This window comes from Zonotrichia albicollis, chromosome 2 (genome assembly GCF_047830755.1).
Source record: "Zonotrichia albicollis isolate bZonAlb1 chromosome 2, bZonAlb1.hap1, whole genome shotgun sequence".
In the NCBI taxonomy this organism is placed as follows: Eukaryota; Metazoa; Chordata; class Aves; order Passeriformes; family Passerellidae; genus Zonotrichia; species Zonotrichia albicollis.
In genome coordinates this window covers 19,180,256-19,197,732 of record NC_133820.1, presented here as the reverse complement: position 1 = coordinate 19,197,732, position 17,477 = coordinate 19,180,256, and the positions used below count along the sequence as shown (strand labels likewise).

The 17,477-nt window shown below is 46.1% G+C and overlaps 1 protein-coding gene across 1 annotated transcript in view; it reads left to right on the top strand.

Moving 5' to 3' along the window:
- The first annotated feature begins 81 nt into the window (after window positions 1-81).
- The window catches only part of NYX (nyctalopin), a 36,666-nt gene continuing 19,270 nt past the window's right edge, over window positions 82-17,477 (top strand). The window contains exon 1 of the mRNA XM_074534528.1: window positions 82-9,655. The gene's annotated coding sequence lies outside the window, so the exon portion shown is untranslated. The remainder of the gene's footprint in view (window positions 9,656-17,477) is intronic.

Sequence of the window (17,477 nt, the reverse complement as noted above, 5' to 3'; positions counted from 1 at the left end):
CAGCTCTGGAAGCAGGTGACTCTAGTGTGGCACATGTCAGTGTGGTGGCAGATGGCAGCCAGGCTCAGGGCTGTAGCTGGAATAACCTGAAATGGCCTGTGCCCCACAGTGCAGGGCTACTGTCGAGTGTCAGAGGTGGGACAGACAAAAACCACCTGGGTTTGTTCATTAGGGGAACCAAGTCAGGCTGTAACAACTTCCTTAAACCTTGTGGAGTTGGGCCTGGGTCCTCAGCCCCTCACTGCTCATCTCACAGTTGTCCCTCTGAGTTTCACAGGAGTGCCTTGTAGAGAGCCTTAAGGTGTGAGGTCATGCTTGTTCATTGTTCCTAGGTATTGAAAAGCCAAAACGAGGTGGAATATTGGAATACCCAGGGGAGTAGAGTGGAAGGAATAGATTCAGGTGTTTCCAGTTTCTTTGAAGTGAGATAAATTTACTCAGTTTGAGAGAAAGTGATTTAGGAATAGCCTGGGTTTTGAGTTTGGTGCTGAAATGAGTGTAGAAACTTGAGGTTTTCTGGTGAGTAAGGAAGAGGGTGGGGGAGGGAAGAAAGTAATGCCTGGGACCTCTGATCCATGGAAGTGTAATGCAGGTGAATGGCATGGGGTAAGGACTGGTAAAATGTGATGTGCCCCTGCAGTCCTGGATCCATATTGGAAATAAAAACCACCCCACCAATCCCGTGGTGTGTATGGGCCTTGGAGAATAATGGAGAGGATGGAGGTGACTCCCAGGATAGCTTGCTGGAGCAGCTGCACTGAGCACACTGACTGGACCACACTAAATTTACCTGCTTTAGACTTGCATTAATTATCAACCTCATCATGCAGGGCTTTGTGTTGTCATGCCATGTCCCTGGATGTGCAACATGCACTCAAATACCTTCCTAAGGCAGTTCTCCCTCCCCTGTGTGTATCTGTAGAAATACTGGAACCACACTTAGGAGATGGGTGTGCTAAGGGAAATGTGCACTGTGGAGGTGGCCCGTGGGATCTGGAACTCCAGCTTTGAGTGTGAAGGTTTGCATTTGGTGCTTTAGCTTAGGTTTGTCCCTGGCAGAGTGCAGGAGTGGCAGAGGAGCCATCTGGGAGCCAAATCCCCAGGAGCACGGGGCTGTGAGCGAGGCTCTGCACTGGGGCTTGCAGAGCTGGTGGAAGGGCTGATGTAAGGCAGTAATGGGCACAAAGTGGGTGAAAACCAAAGGAGGAGGTCTGGCCCTCAGGAAGGTTGTTCCTGCAGACTGGAATAAACCATTTACCTCTGGAGATGGAAGTTAGGCTGGGGAAAAGGCAGAGAGATGAGGAGCCTTGGGACACCAAAGCTACTGGGGTAGGGAAGTACAGAACATGTTCCCACAGAGGGGAATTTTGTATCTCAGTAGTTCTTGGCATGCTGGGCAGCAACATTTTTCCCACAGTAAATAAAGATTTGGGAAGAGGTGGGCAATTGTAATTGTAAAATTTACAATTGTAAAGAAAAGGCTGTGAAGTTACATGATAAAAAGGATTATTAATTTGTCTTTGTGAAGCTTTGTTGTGTGGGACCTTCAAAACGTGCAGTAAAGTCAGGCTTTGGCAATAAATGTGCATGTGCCAACAGAAGCAGAGGTTATGGCAGGAAGGTTGTAGTAAATCCTGCTCTTGGTTTGCCAGTGAGGTCACTGTGACCTGTGCAGATAAGGAGAGGTCTTGAAACTTTGACTAATGGTGACAGGGGTGGGACTTGGATTGATGTCCTGGTGTGGAGTTCATGGAAGTGGAGAGAGCAATGGGGTTACCAGAGAGAGTTGGTTCCTGTTTGTTTGGTGTGAGGATTGAGCACAGGAGAGGCAGCTTGTAAAAGCAGGCTGCTGCTGGGGCTGTGGCTGCCTAAAGTTGCCCTATAGATCTCATTAAAGCTGTGTGTCTGTAGCCTGAGTTTGTGAATCTTCATCCAGTGCAGTGTTCAGTGTTGCTCATATTGATCAATGTGTTCATGAAATAGCCTGCAACAATCAGTTATGACAGGCTACATTGAATTACAGATCCCAGGTGTTGGTGCTCCTTCTTGGGTGGAGGGGAGCAAAGGATGGGTCAGGAGTTCCACTGTGCTGTGAGCTCTGTGAACTTCAGTGAACCTGGCTGGAGCTGTCACACCAGCACCCAGACCAACCTCACAGCCTGTCAGTGGGTTGTTTCTGAGGGGTGGATTGCCAAGGCTTTTGGGGTGACAGTTTCATGCTGTGTTCTTTGTCTTGGTTGCCACTTTGTGTCAGAAAACTGCAGTACAGATCCTGTCTGGTTCTGCCAGCCCTTGGCTGGTTGCTTCATGGAGTCAGTGGCCTTGTGCACAACATGGGTAGCAGTTGTGTAAGCAGTCCCAGGAAGTGGGAAGTGGTTTGTGTCATTATCCTGTGCTCACAGAAAGATGACCCTTAACAGGCTGAAATCACCTGCTGGTGGTTAATGAGGCAGGCCTGGAGCAGAGCCAAGGCCAGGAAAAGTGTAAGTGGTGGGAGGGCTTTGCTGATGAAGAGCTGTCCTTAGCTCTTTCCTGGCATTATTTAGGGAAGGTCTGGAAAGGCTGTCAGTGCTATGGACCTGCAAGTCTGGCCTGTCCATTTAGGATAAGCAAATTCTGCTGTGTATTTAATCATTAAGGGCACTGCATCTCCTCAGAGAGTTTTTGTAAACAATTGAAATTCTGCTCTAAACTGCATTCTAGCAAGGGTAGGGTTTGTTCTTTGTCCTGCCACTTCAGGGGAAATTCACCATCATCTGATTTGTCAGCAAAAAATATTGCTGCTAAAGGAATTGCATGGTTCAAATAAACATTCAGTGTGTTCAGAGCATAGATTACACTGGGCCTGATTAATGTGCAAGTTTCAGTAAGTGATGCCATCAAATTATGTATTTGGTGTGATGAAAGCTTTGCTCCCACTGGGCTTTCATGCAAACTAGAGTTTGTCAGAGGGACTACAGGCTTTGCAGGAAAGGCTGAAGTACAGCCTGGAGCAAGTGTTGGCTTTACGTGCTGTGATACTCAGTGCAGAGAATGAAACTGTTGCTTCAAGGTGGGACCTGATTACCAGGGCTTTTTTCAGAGGCTGAAGGGTTTGTCTAATCTCCTTCAGTTGATGACTCACTGGGAAAGAAGGAGTAGTGATAAACTTGAAAAGGAAGCAGAATAAAAGGTTTGGCAAAGACACAAAACATCTGCTCCCAGCTGTGCTGCTGCTCTGGGTTACCTGGGGTCAATCACATCATCATGCTGCAGCTGTTCTCTTTGTCTCTTGTTCATCCTGTCAGTGCAAAGACATCAGCTTTTTCAGTCAGCAATTGCAGCACCAATGTCCAGTCTCATCTGCCATCTCACCTTGAACTTCTAGGTTCTACTAGAAACCAGTAATTTGCAGGTACATCCAGCTTAAAAAATGACAGCCCAGTGAGAGCATAGGACACCCTGGCATATTCCTTGATTATTCTACTCTAACAAGAGAGAGAAATGAGATTTCTGATGGCATTTCTCAAATATTTGCCCTAGTTCTTACTAACCCAACTTCCGTTGTTTACTTTTTGTTTCTACGTACTTGTTTCTTCTTGCAGTCAAAACAAACATTGCTTCTGATGGCACTTGAGATATCTCAGAGGCTCATGTGATTGAAAACATTTCTTGTGCAGCAAGGGAAACAATCTCTCAGGGTTATTTACAAAGAAGGAACAGCCAGGAATTAAGTGGACTGGGACTCTTAATGGAAGCAGTTTGTTAAATACCACTTGTGTGCTGAGCTTAGTCAGAGATTAGATGCAGGTTAAGGGAAGTGTTCTCTGAAGAAATAGAAAAACATTGGAGAGCTGAGAACTGGCTTATGGAAACATAGAACCACATTGCTGATCTTTTCCAGCTCTGTCCATTTATGCATGAAGATGATATGCCCAGGAGTCTCTGGGTGAGAAGACTGTACTTAATTATGTTGAATTGTGTGAGTCTACAAACATAGCAGGATCATGTACTTGAAAGCTTGCCTGAATTTTGTGACTATCAGCTGGTCTGAGGAAGGATGCAGCCTCTTCTCACAGCTCCTTAAGCAGCTGAGGAATCTGGTAATTAGGCTACTGTTAAATCACAGTGTGCTTTATGAGAATTCCCACTCAAGTACTTGCCTGTTTCATGTGCTAAATTAAAATGATGGTCCCATTGCAGCCACTGGTGCTTCTGCAGAACTTGTCAGGAGTAAATCTCAGCCAAGTTTGGAGGAGGTCAGCCTTGCCAGGAAATGGGGAGACAGAGCAGCCAAGCAAGGGGCCAGTGGCCAAGTTAGTGTGGAAGCCCAGCTGTGCTCTGAGTGAGTGACCCATGTGGCTCTGACACACAAACATCAGCTTCCTCTCACCATGACCTGGGGCTCTGGGAGCAGCCCAGGCTCCTGCTCATAGCATGGGAACTGCACTCAGCCTGCAGCCACTGCCCTTGCCTTGGGACTCATTACCCTTTGGGAATAATTCCCTTGGAATCAGAGTTCCCCATGCAGGATGGGCCTTGTGGTGGTCACCAGGCTTTTAGGGGGTTTTCTGCTACTGCTCTTTGGTTTAGCACCAGAGTGATTTACTTTTGCTTCACTTGTTATCAAACTCTGAGGTTTTTAAAGGAGTTAATGGTGACGTTGAAATGCCCTTGACAGGAGCCTGTCACAGACTGGTGGCAGCTTTCAGTGCTGCAGTCCATGACAGCATCCCCAGAACTCACAGCAAATGGAGCTGAACTCTCAGTGCCTGCTGAAGTTTCTGGCCTGGGCTGTGCTCTAGGATTATGAATGTTTTAACAAGCTGGAAGCACCAGCACATTTTTGTTGATGTTGTTGACGTCTGGTTGTTGGTGTATGCCAGTAGAATGTCTGTCTGATAATAGCAGCCACTTCTCCAGGGCCTTGTTATCTCAGTGGAGACTCTGGGATGCACCAGAGGTCAAACCATGCTTGTTAGTTTGGATACTGGAGTCTCCCTCCCATGTCAGGAAAGGATCATAGTACTCTGACCATCTAGTATTCAAATCTAGTATTATTGGTACAGCTTTTGGTTTAGGAGTCTGATCATCTTTCTTTACTGAAGCCCAGGTGGACAGGCTGCAGACACCACATACACGTTCATCCTTACCTCAGTTTTGAAGGCAATGGATTGGAGATGGACCTTGCAGCAGTGGAAACATCTGAAAGCAGTTTAAGTTATCAAGAAAACATATCAAGAATTATGTGAATTAGTTATAAATTAGGTTTAGGGACAAGGAATGTGTTTCCACATGGATGGTTCAATTGGAAACCCAGAGTCTTTTTTGTGATGCACTCAACCTTGGCTGTTGGAGTGGTTTTCTGTTTGCAGTCGCCAGATTCTCTATGATTGTGCTGTGCTGGGTTTTATATCCATCAGGGTGTAGGTAGGGTGTTAAATTGCCAGCCATGGAGCACCAGTCATTTACTGCTGTGTGTTTGTGCCATTTGCCCCCCTGGCTTGAAACTATTTTGTTTTCCTTCTGTCCTCCCTGACTCTTTCTACTAAGCCCAGGAACTTTCACTTTCCTCTGAGTCCCAAAGACCTGCCCTCATCCTTCTGCACCAGGTAACCCTTCCTTTTCCCCCAAACTCTGCCCACCATCTGCAACCTCTGCTTGGTTTGGGTAATTCCAGAGATTCACCTGCCTTCCCAAAGTCAGAAATTTCCCATGCTGTTGTTTCCCTCAGTGTTCCTGCTCCCACAGCCCTGCTTCTAGAGGAACAGTTTGCAGGGCTGCTCATGCAGCATCTGATCAGTAATAGCTGCAGGAATATGGCTGTGCAAGGCTTTTCTCAGCAGATTTGTTACTGTAGGTTATTTAAACATTGCTCTGCTGGGTCACTGAATTATTTCAGCCCAGAGCAGTAGCTGGCAGAACTGTGAATGGATATGGCTGTCAAATTTGCATGTAGTCCTCAAAAACTGTTTTATGTACTACTTGGTATTTGAATTCTCATCAGTTCAGGAGAAGATACATCTGATTAGGTTTTTTACTATTATTTTACTAGTAGCATAAAAATTACAAGAATGCAATGGCTGATAAACCTCCAAAATGAGGAAGAGGCTGCTGGTTTTTATTTACATTTTATATTTAATTTTGTTTACTAGAGCATGCTGTGTTATTAAAATTAGACCTGGATGAAATGTTTTTCCTTTTCCATGGAATCTCAACTTTAAAATTAAAAATTTTTCTCCTTGCCAATACAGATCAAAATAGCATGTCTTTGATGTAACATAAAGTCTGGGTTGTTTGATAGCTTTGGGCTTTGTTCTACTGCTTCCTTTATTAAAAATTGCAGTAAAATGGTTTTAGTTTCTAAATCCAGTTCTCATAACACACCCTTTTAAAGAAGGGTGACATTTTGACAATTCTGATCCAGTTTTCACAATGCCCCCACCTTATAAATGTTTTTTCAAGTATCAGCACTTTCTAACAGCCACAGAACAGTTTTGTTGAGCAGCTGCTGTCCAGCTCTGTGGTCTCTTCATGTCAGTGTGTGGCACCATTTTCTCTGTCACAGTGTGACTCAACATCTGCTCTGCCTGTCACCAGTTCAGCCTAGGGTGCTGTGGGTTCAGGTACTGATGCAGAGTGACCCCAATGTGGGGAATCAAGAGTCTTGACTCCATGATTCAGAAGGTTGAACAAATGCAATATTAAGCTATGCTATATTATTCTAATTCTATACTATACTAGAGAAAAACCTGTGACCCCTTACAGTCAGTCATGACACAGCTTTGACCCAATTGGTCAATCAGTCCAAACAACCATCAGCAGAATCTAATTAACAAATCCCTTTTGGTAAACAGTCTTTATAACACATTCCAGATGTGCCAAACAACAAGAATGACAAGTAGAGATAAGAATTGTTTTCTTCTCTCTCTGAGCTTTCTCACTACCTTCTCCAAGAAAAATCCTGGGAGAGAGAATTATCTCTCTCTGTTCAAAAAGTATGTAAATGCCACATTCAGGGCTCCTGTGTGGGTGACACCTGGCAAGAAAAACCTTATTTTAGCTCCAGTGAGCAGCAGGGTTCCTGTTTTGCTTTGCTATTCACTGTACTGTTTTGTATTTTCATTTTACAAGGTTAGCACCAATTTACAAATGTACAGCCTCAGCAGTCTATGTGTTCAGTATGTGGATTGCAAAATATATCTGATTTATAGCCCCGTCCTGGTGTCAGAAATGTAGAGAAACTGTCTATTGGATTTTCAAGAGCAAAAGTGGTCCTTTAAGCTCTGGGTTAATTTGTCTCCTCCTGTGCACTGTGCAAGGCTGATTCTGCTGAGGCCAACACCAGTGTTACATCATCTCTATTAATGCTCTTGCAAAGCACTTTTCCAGGCTCAGAAGAGACAGTTGAGGCAGTATTTCCAAAGCATCCTGCCTCTTGCTATGCCTTCACCACTGTTTTCTTGAAAGGAGTTCCCTGCAGGTGCTGAGTGGGAAGAAACCTCAGCAGCACAACTCTGCTGACACCTCCCCACCACCCAGCATGGGATGAACAGAGCACCAAGGTCAGGCAAAAAAGGAAGAGAAAAGCACCAAGGTCAGGTAAAAAAGGGATGAGAAGGGCACCAAGGTCAGGTAAAAAAGGGATTTTCCTTAGGGAGACTGGGCCAGGAGAGATGTTCAGCAGCCTGCCAACGACACCAGTGTCAAATTCAGAGTTTTTGTTGATTTCCATACAACAAAAGGTTTTCCCTTCCCTCAGTGTTACCGGGTGATGCTCTTTGCACACTAAATAACAACTGCAAAGAGTTATATGAACAGCCCCACACATCTTTTTATGCAATAAAGAACCCTGCTATTGTCACCTGTGGGCACTGGGCTTTGGCTACCAATGGGCCTGGCTTTTTCCCCCAAAAATGAAAGATCACAGAATCTTTGTGTCCAGGAGGTCAAGGCCTCAGCTGGCTTGTGGCAGAATTGCAAAGCCCAGTGAATAAAATTGCAGTGCTGCCCTTCAAAACCCAACAACTGCAGGAAGACACCTCTTAAAAGGACCCTTGGGGGTCTGGCATCAGCCTTCACATCTCTGTGGGAGCAGCTACAGAGATCAGGACACCTTTTTGCCCCACCCTGTTCTATTAAAAGGTTCCCCTTTTCCCATATCTCCTGTCCTGAGGATGTCAAAGTAACCAGAAGGAGGAAAAACGCCATTCCATGTTTCCTTGTGTCTGCAGCCTGCAGCATCTATTCAAACCAAGCACTTTTTGGAAACCATGCTGGATGACTCTGGTTTTGCTGGATGACTCTGCTTTTCAGGAGGAGGTTCGTTATCAAGGCAGGAAATTGTATTTAGGTAGTAAATAAAAATTTCAGAATTCTTGATTTCTGTCCCCTTCCTTTTCAGTAAATTCCACTTTGGTTTTCAGAGTGGCACCTTCCCAGCTTAGTGCTCTTTGTGTCCTCCTTTTTCTTCTACCTTCCTTTACCTGCTCTGTTTCTTTCCTGGTGTCTGTCTTTACCCATGGCAGCTCCAGCCAAAAACCCTCCCCTGATTTTTTTCCCCAGTCCATGTGCTGAAACAACCCTGAGTTAAGTCATGAAGGCTGGCAGTGAAATGTCATTGTAAGATCTTGCTCCACTTGGTTTCAGCCCTTTCAGAGCTTTGCCTTAGAGGGCAGGAACATCTTTTCCTTGCTGGAAACTGGAATTCCAGACCATTGCAGAGTGTGCCATGGATCACAGAGGGGAATTACTGAGGTTCCTGGGGTGCTGTTTCTGCTGTGCCTCCCAAGGGTGAAGGTGACAAGGTGACAAGTGAGACCATGGGAGCCTCATGAGCTTCAACAAGGCCAAGTGCCAAGTTCTGGGTTGGGGCAACCCCTGACTCCTGGATTCATCCTTGCTTTTGCCATTTTCTTGAAAGGAAAGTTTCCTGCTCATGCTGAGTGGGAAGAAATTTCTGCAGCTCTCAGCACTGCTGATGGGGAGCTCCTGGTGGGCAGCTGAGGGTGATCCCTCCTCTGCTGTGCCAAGGGCTCCTCTGAAGGAGGGGACATTCCCTTTGTGCCAAGGGGCTCCTCTGAAGGAGGGGACATTCCCTGCTGTGCCAAGGGGTCCCTCTGAAGGAGGGGACATTCCCTCCTGTGCCAAGGGCTCCTCTGAAGGAGGGGACATTCTCAAGCCTTGAAGGCAGCAGGTGCTCAGTCATGGGGTTGGCCTGGCTGCCCTCAGTGAGGTCTGCAGTGGGTCTGACGCCCAGGGGAAGGCAGCTCAGCCTTGCTGAGGAAATTGCAGCGTAGGCTTTGCCCTCCAACGTCAAAAGCAGAGAGTGGGAATGAGATCAAAGCTTTGGATGTTCCTGCTTTTAGTCACAGGACAGATCCCAGTCTGTGTCCTGGTCTGTGCACCGTGGGGGCTGGCTGGAAGCAGCAGAGACGCTCAGGGGGAGGAGGAGGATGGCAGCTGTGTGTGCTGGCACTGGTGCAAGCTGACTGCTGCTGATGCTTGCAGGCTGGCAGGAGGATGTGCTTGATCAGCTTTGTGGGTAGGGAAAATGTCCTGGATCAGTTCGTGCTGGCAGGAGATGAAGTGAGAAAAATACTGAGGCTGAAGTGGTGGAAGTGAGTCCTTCCCTGGCTTTCCATGCAGAGCATTCCACAGGCCCCCTGCTCACAAGGTACACACCACATTTTTCTTTTGAAAATCACTAAATTGATTCTCTCAATACAGAAATTATCTGTTTCCTTCTCATAGTGGGAGTTATTTAGCCATTTAACTTGGGAGTGGCTGGTGTTGCCTTTTATTCCCATTATCCCCCTTGAAGTTCAAATCTGTGTTTCCTTGGGCTGAGAGGTGAGGAAAACCTTGTGGCTCTGGGGTGACACCTCTGACTCAGCCTAATTTAACCTGTGGTGCTGCCCTCAGATTTAGCCTGGAGTGGGCTGTACTTCTCCTTCTCTCCCAGCAGAAATTCCCACTCTGGTTCTGCTGGAATCACTCAGGGGTCCTTCGAGTTCTGGCCTGGAATAGTGCTGGGCATGGCAGAGTGAGCAAGCAGCAGCTCAAATGAGTGTGTTGGTGGGTTTGATTTCTGTTGTTCTTGTACATTGTGTCACCAGTGACTTTCAGAGCACATTTTCAGGCATGCTGGGAAGCTCACCTGCAAGATAACATGACAGTGTTACTAAAGGAGCAGGCAGGAAAGAAACATGTTCAGGTTCTTGCAGATCAAACTGGAAAAGAAGCAGCTAGGGAGTGAGGAAATGGTGATTTCAGTACAGTAGAGAAGGGTGTCAGGCTTGGCTGGGTGATTGCTGATGGGCAGGAATGGAGAGCAGCAGTGTCAGAGCATTCCTTCTCCTGTCTGCTCAAGTTTCCAGGGCCCAGCTGGTGCAGGATGCATATTTGCATTGTGGAGTGCCAGTAAACCAGGCTAGAGAGGAGCCAGGCTGACTTAAATAACATAAAACTACTGTCCTTTAGTGGGAGACACTAAAAATCCCTGGGATAGTGCTCAAGACCCTTTTGTGTGATATTAATTCAATTTCAAAGTCAACACCATATAGCCAATAGTTAGCTTAATTTATGCTTCAATTTCTAACATTAATCTTTAATTTAGCCCAGTGCCTCTTCATCTAGCTGAGAGCTGAGCTTTTGATTAAAGATGCTGCTCTTCAAGGGCTGGAGCCCCTCACACTCTGCAGTCACACACAGCAGATGGTTACCCAGGGGAGCAGAGACAGACCTGTCTGCTCAGACTGCTCAGTCTGTTCAAAACTCACAGCTTGGGGATTGGAAACTGGATGTTCTATTAGTTCTGGAGCTGGGCTCTTAAACAGTGCAAGAGTCCTTCCTTTTTAACTGAGGGTAATTCAGTTGGAGCTGGACAAGGGTTTTGCATGTTCAAATACAACTTCTCACTCTTCCCTTGCAGCTTTCCTGTTTTGGTGTGCAGTCATGTGTCAGTGTGTTACAGCTGCTCATGTTCTTATGGAGTGAAGGAATTTTAGGGGAAATCTGAGGCCCCAGAGCACACAGGGGTGCAAGGCAGAGAACTGCCCAGGTCCCAGGCTCCAAACTTCCATTTGTTTCATTGTCTCTCACTTACATTGTTGCCAGGTGCTTTGGCTTTAACACCACAGAACTCCTGCACAAACTCCTTCTTGGACCATCTTTTTCTACCTCATCCCACTTTGTCAGCTGTGGACTATGTCTCCTTTCCATTATTTACCTCCTTTGCCCAAATGGGAACATACAGGGGTTTGGGTTGGGTGGGACCCTCAGATCACTCAGTTCCAACCTTGCTGCCATGGGCTGGGAATTTTCCACCAGACCAAGTTGCTCAGAGCCCCATCCAGCCTGGCCTTGAACACTTCCAGGAGCAGGAAATACACCTCTCTGAGCAAACCTCTCTGGGATCATCCCTCTGGAGGGTGGCAGTGTCCATGCCAGGACTTGTGGGACAACAGGAAACCTGGGGAAACTGTTGGAAAGCAGGAACACAGTCCAAGGACATCTGTGATGCTCCATGTTTGTACAGCATCTAGGGAAGTGGCATCTTATCTGAATTGCCTTGCAAATCCATAAGATTAGCCATGGGAGCAGGGAGGTTTAGTTGTGTAATTCAGAGTGATGCTAATGAGAGTTTAGAGAGGTTGTTTCACAGTGGTCTCTTAGGTCTTCTCCTCACCTGTGAGCTGTGAGAGTGTGGCTGACAAACTGTAACCAGATGTCACAGACCTGAGCAGAAATCCCTGTCTGGGGAATAACCAAGCAGTGCTTTACACTTTGCTGTAGGAAATTCAGGGATTAGCTAAGGCTGTGTTTTAAACCTCCCCCATAAACAGACTCCAGCTGTGGCACTCCTGGGATCTGAACCCTCTTGCTCCAAGCTGCTGTGCCAAATTGGAAACAAGCTTTTTCCTGGGCAGGCTTTGTCCTGAGATGATCTCTTGGTCGGTTTGTGTGTTCTGACTTGGCAAAACCCCAGCTGGTTAAAATATTCACGGAGCCAGCTGTGAACCTGCACAGGCCCATGGTGTGATGGGTGACCCCAGGAGCCCCCAGAGCCTCTGAGAGCCACAGCAGTGCTGGTGTCAGGGCTCACAGCTCCAGCCAGGCCATCCACGAACCCTCATCACCCCTCACCTGCTACAGCTGAGAGATGGAGCTGCAGCTTCTGCTGGGAGATAAGAGACAAAAGGAAGTAAAATCCATCAGCAGCCTGGAAATGCCTTGCAATGTTTGCATTGCAGCCCTACATGTGCAAGGCTAAAATAGGACATGTCTGTGCCCAGCTTAACAGGGGCAGAGTCCTCCAGTGACCTTCCTGGACTGTAAACCTCACACTGGACCATGGTGTCTATTCACAGGTATAGAATCAAATGTTTGGGCCAAAGGCTTGCTGCCAATTTGCTGTGCAAGCCATTTGATTAAATCTCATTAAGTATCAATAAATGACTTTCCCTTTGATGGGAAAGAAAGGCCATCCCTTACAACAACTCCTCTGTAGTATATTTGTGACAGCACAAGTTAGGCAGATGAATAACAGTGTTTGGAGGAAATTTCTGTAAGCTGCTCAGTGAGGTTACAATAGCCAGTGCTGAATTTCATGTGTCATTTGTCCAAGGGGAGCCATTGCTGTGTTCCCCTGTCTCACACACAGCACCAGACACTGTGCCTGATGGCTGGGTACCAGTGATGCCACTTCTCTCATTTAGGGATCATTATCTGCAACTCTCACTTGGCCTTTCATGTCAGCCCCAGGTAGAGCACTGAGTTTTCCAGACTTAGCAGTGGATTAAAGCTGGCAAGAAAGTAAAAAACCCCAAATCATTTCTTCTTAGCTAGCTTATGATAGATAAAGGAACTCTGAAGTATTTCTATTTCTCCTCAAATAGGGAACTGCTTCCTGCCTTTCCTCTCAGAAGGATATGGCGTGGGAGGTCTCAGAAGTATTAAATTATTTTTACTTAATCAGGAAGACAAGAGTCTTGGAGCCTTAATAGAGACATATTTTCCTCTCAACGCTTCTCAAACATTTCAGCTACATCAGATTTAATGATATAGGAGTTTTAAAGGGGCTGAATAAATCACTATTTTTGCTTTTCCTCAAGTGACATGCTGGTGATAAAGCTTCTGTTAAAGACCTGGTAGACCTTTCAGGGAAAAAACAGCATAAAAACCTGACTGAATTCACTGTGTTTGAAACACAGCAGTGGAAAAACATGCCTCAATTACATAAATGTTACTGTTCAGCACAAGAATGTCAAATGTGCATGAGGTTCTTGGAGACCTTGGTTATATTCAGTAAATATATTCAGTTACCAGTGGTAACTTGGAAGACACATGGGAGCAGGGAGAGAAGGAGGGATCACTGAGCAGAAAGCTGACATGCCAGCATGGTTTGGCTGGCTGCAGCTGCAGCATGGGGGCTCTGGCAGGTCACAGCACAGTTTGTTCCCTCTGATTGAGGAGCCCCACACTCTGAGCATGCCCTGGCTTTGCTGTGTTAATGGTTTCAGTGCCCATGAGTGTGTGCATATCTCACCAGGATCAGTGTACCACCAGTGTCAGCCATGGGGCAGCAGCTCTGTGCACACACTGCTGCATTCCCACCTGCTCAAAAGGCTTTTGCTTTGCAGAATGCAGAGCCAGGGCTGTGTCACTGCCTTCTAAACGGGACCCTGAAGGAGCAGTCAGCAGCCAGAGAGGGCACAAGAGCTTCTCCCTGCTGTGGGCAGCCAGAGCAAGCTGTGGTGCATTGCCAGGTGAACATTACACCCTGCATTTCCAGCACAGCTCAGCTCAGGTGCTGTTAAGCCAGGGAGAAGGAAAATAAATAAAGCAATATGCTTGCATGTGCTGCTAATACATCACATCCTGTTTATTGCATAGAACTCCTCCCACACTATTAATAAAACGTCCCTAATGTTTCAAAGTGGAAAACTCAGCAGCTGCTGATGCAAAATGACAAAAGCAGAGTGATGGTGCTTTATACCACACACAGACCAAGACTGAAAGCTTTATTTACATGCTGCAAAGCTGTTTGCACAAGGCCTTACCCACGTTGGAGCATGAGAAATCCGGTGGTGAAACAATTCAGTTGTGTTACAAAATTAAAAACCCTTCTAAAGACTTAAGGCATTAAGTGCTCTTTGTGTGCTGCTGTATTACATTCATAAAATACCCCAGCCTGGCTCCAATGGGCTGTAAATGAACTCTTGGTGGAAAATATATCAAAATAAAACTACAGGCAGCCTGGGAAAATGCCTTCCAGGTTCCTCGTAAAGACTTCATACCAATTAGCAAAGCCAGTCCCAGAGAGCACATAACAGGCCTTTTACACTAGGCCTTGCACATACTGGGATGTTACTTTAATTTTTACAATATCAGTACTTACACCAGCTGTGGCTTTAGAGAAAGAAATGCAGGATTTTCTGTGAGAGCAAGGAACCGGTATCGTTTACAACAGAAGATAAACAAAATTGCTGCTACCAGGAAAATGGGAAGTCAGGGCTGTGTGGGCTGAATTCTGTCCTTATTTGGCTTTGGGGAATTATGTGATTTTATTCTATGACTCAGAGTTGTTTTTACAGCACTTGCGTCACCCAGAGAAGTTGAATCTGCATAAGACCCAGCATGTTCCAGGAGAGAATATTTTGTTCTGTAATGTGAACTGGCTAGCAGGCACTGACAAGTCTCATGTTTAGCTTTATTATTATTGTTATTGTTGTCATTTAGGCATAAACTGCAAGATGTCTCAGAGCTATCAGTTTGTGTTACTGCAGCAAGTACGTGCAGTATCAGGGAAAATCCTAATATTTGGAGAATCGTTTTACAGATCAGCAGCAGTGAATTCCATTTGATTTCAGTTTGCCTGCTTTGACCTCAGTTCACATGTGGAAAAACACAGCCTGTGTCTGACGTGGATAATGTAACTTCCCTGCTCAGTTCCACCCGGATCCCAACGTATTATTTCACTTGCAGAGCCTCACCCATTATGGGTGCCACAAATCAGCCGCTGCCCTGAAGTGCAAATGCTTGTGTTTTTCCATCCAGGAGGCTGGTTAGAGAATCTGGCACATAATGCTGCAATGAGTTGGCAGAACTGAAAGTAGGTGAGCTCAGACACTGCTCTGAAGAATGCAGCAAATCCAAATTTAGGGCTCTGGAGGCTGGATCACAAGAGCTGCAGCCCTGTGATGCAAAGTGCTGATCTGATACTGGCTCGTTCTGCCCGTTCAGATGTGCTCGAGTGTTTCTGAGAAGTTATTTTTGTGTTGGCAGGCTTTGTGAGAGATCAGGTGGTGTCTGCCCATGAGGCTCTGTCTTTCTGCGAGGCTGGAGATCATTTCTCTTCCTGCAGCTGGCACGGAGCTGTCACTGAAAGTCTGACAGTGCTCTGGCTAATTAGCCAGCAGTGAGGTTGTGCTGCACCCAGCCTGGGGCATCCTGGCAGCTCTGGAGGAGCTCACCCCCAACCATTGCTCAGGACAGAGGAACAGCTTGGGCAAGGCCAAATCCAAAGCAAAATGAGTTTGTTTTCTCATTCCCAAGGGTGGGACACTCATCTTTGACCCCTCCTCCTTTGTGTAGGGTGCTGGCATTGGACTTTGACTCCAGTTCCCTCTGCTGCTGCTTTGGCACCAGGTTTGGGCCCGAGGGTGCATTGAGGTCCTGAGGGCCATTCCTATAAAGCAAATTTCCTTCTCTCTCACCTACTAATTTTTTTAAAAAAAATTCTCTAACAGTGTTTGGCTAGTGGTCTGCTTTTGGCTTTTGGCTTTTGGCTTTTGCTTTCTGGTTGCTCAGGTTTTGTCAGGACAAAAGGGTGAGACTCAGCAAGGTGCAAGCATCTCTGCAGCCTGGGAGAGGGAGCACTGCAGTAATTTCCTGCTCTCTGTCTCTCCCCTTGTGTCCAGAGGAGAGGAAAATGAAGCCTGACATGATTATCAGATAGCTCATTAACTGAATCCCGTCAGAAGTGGTCACTCTGCAAATTCTTGCTCATTTAATTCCCCCATTTAATTAATTCCTCCCCTAGAAATTATCAGCCTACATTAGAGACAAATTACCTGTTCATTTTCCATTTGATAATTAGTGTTCTTCTAGGCCTTAGTTAAGTTTTTCTCACCTTATGTCAGATTTGATCAAAAGGAGACACCTGAGCCTTTGATTTGTGTTCCTGCTAATGTCAACATTTCTCGTTTTATGCATGGAGCTCAGGCTAAGGCAGGGTCTGACAATGTCCAGGCACCTCCTGCACAGAGGGTTCCCTCCCCACTTCTGCTGGGGGCACTTTACATGGGCCTGGGAGAGACAAAAGACAAAAAACCCACCTGTGAAAAACACCAATCACTTGTTTTTAAAATTTTAAAAGTTTAATAGCAATAAAATGGTTATAAAAAATAGTAATACAATTAGAATAATAATAATTTGGACAAATTGAATTAGGACAATATGAGACAATAGAGACAAAGAGTTATGGATGCCTGGGTACCTTTTTCTGGGCAGCACGAGCCTGAAAAAGGACACACGTTAACAGAGGATTAACCCTTAAAAATAATGACCTGTTGCATATTCATACATCTCATACATGATGCATAAATTCCATTCAAATACAGGATTCTGTCTGGTCATCCTCAATTTCTTCCTCCAAATCCTAACAGCGCCTTCAAGGTGGGAAGAAGTTCCTTTCTTCTGATAAGAAGGCAATAAATTCTTTTTCTCTGAAAGATTTGGGTGTCCTGTGGCTGCTATCTCAGTGCAAATCCTTTCTTTAGAAAAAAAAATATCCCACACAGCATAGTTTCTATTTTAACATTTTTTTATAATCTAAAACTATATTTAACACAATACTTAATAGAATTAATACAGCATTACTTTCTAACACAACACATATAATATTCATTTTAATATTTGCGAAAAGCCAATCATAAAATGTGCATTTTTCACACCACCCCAAAAATAATTCCAGTGCACGACTGTGACCTTTGCAGCTTCTGCCCTGCTGGTGCCAAAGCCTCTGATTGCTGATTTTTATCTGCCAGGGCAGTGGCCTGCAGCGGGACGGCAGTGCAAGGGCTGCATGGAGGGCTGTGATGGTGGATGGGGGAATTCCTCGGGCTCTGTCTCTGCCCCTGAGGCTGCTGCTGTGTTTTATCTCCAGATTTGTTCCGTGCAAAATGCAGAAGCTGCCCAGGAAACAGAAGGCGCTGCTTCCCCCGCCATCCCCCCCGGAAATGTTTGCAAATCCCTTCTCCTCTTTGCCGTGTGCTCCTGCCAGAGGCTGCTGGCGTAATTTACTCCTTTCACTGCACAGTGTCATGGTTTCGACAGGAGGGGGGGATAGTCCCCTTTTGGTCCCTGCTGGCCCACGGCTTCTGTTGGTGGGACATTTCTCTGGGGGTGGGTTTGGCTCTCCTGGAGCTTGGGGCTGCTGCTCTTGGGGCTCTGCTCCCCAGGCAAGCCCTGAGAAAGCTGCTGGTTCTCCATCC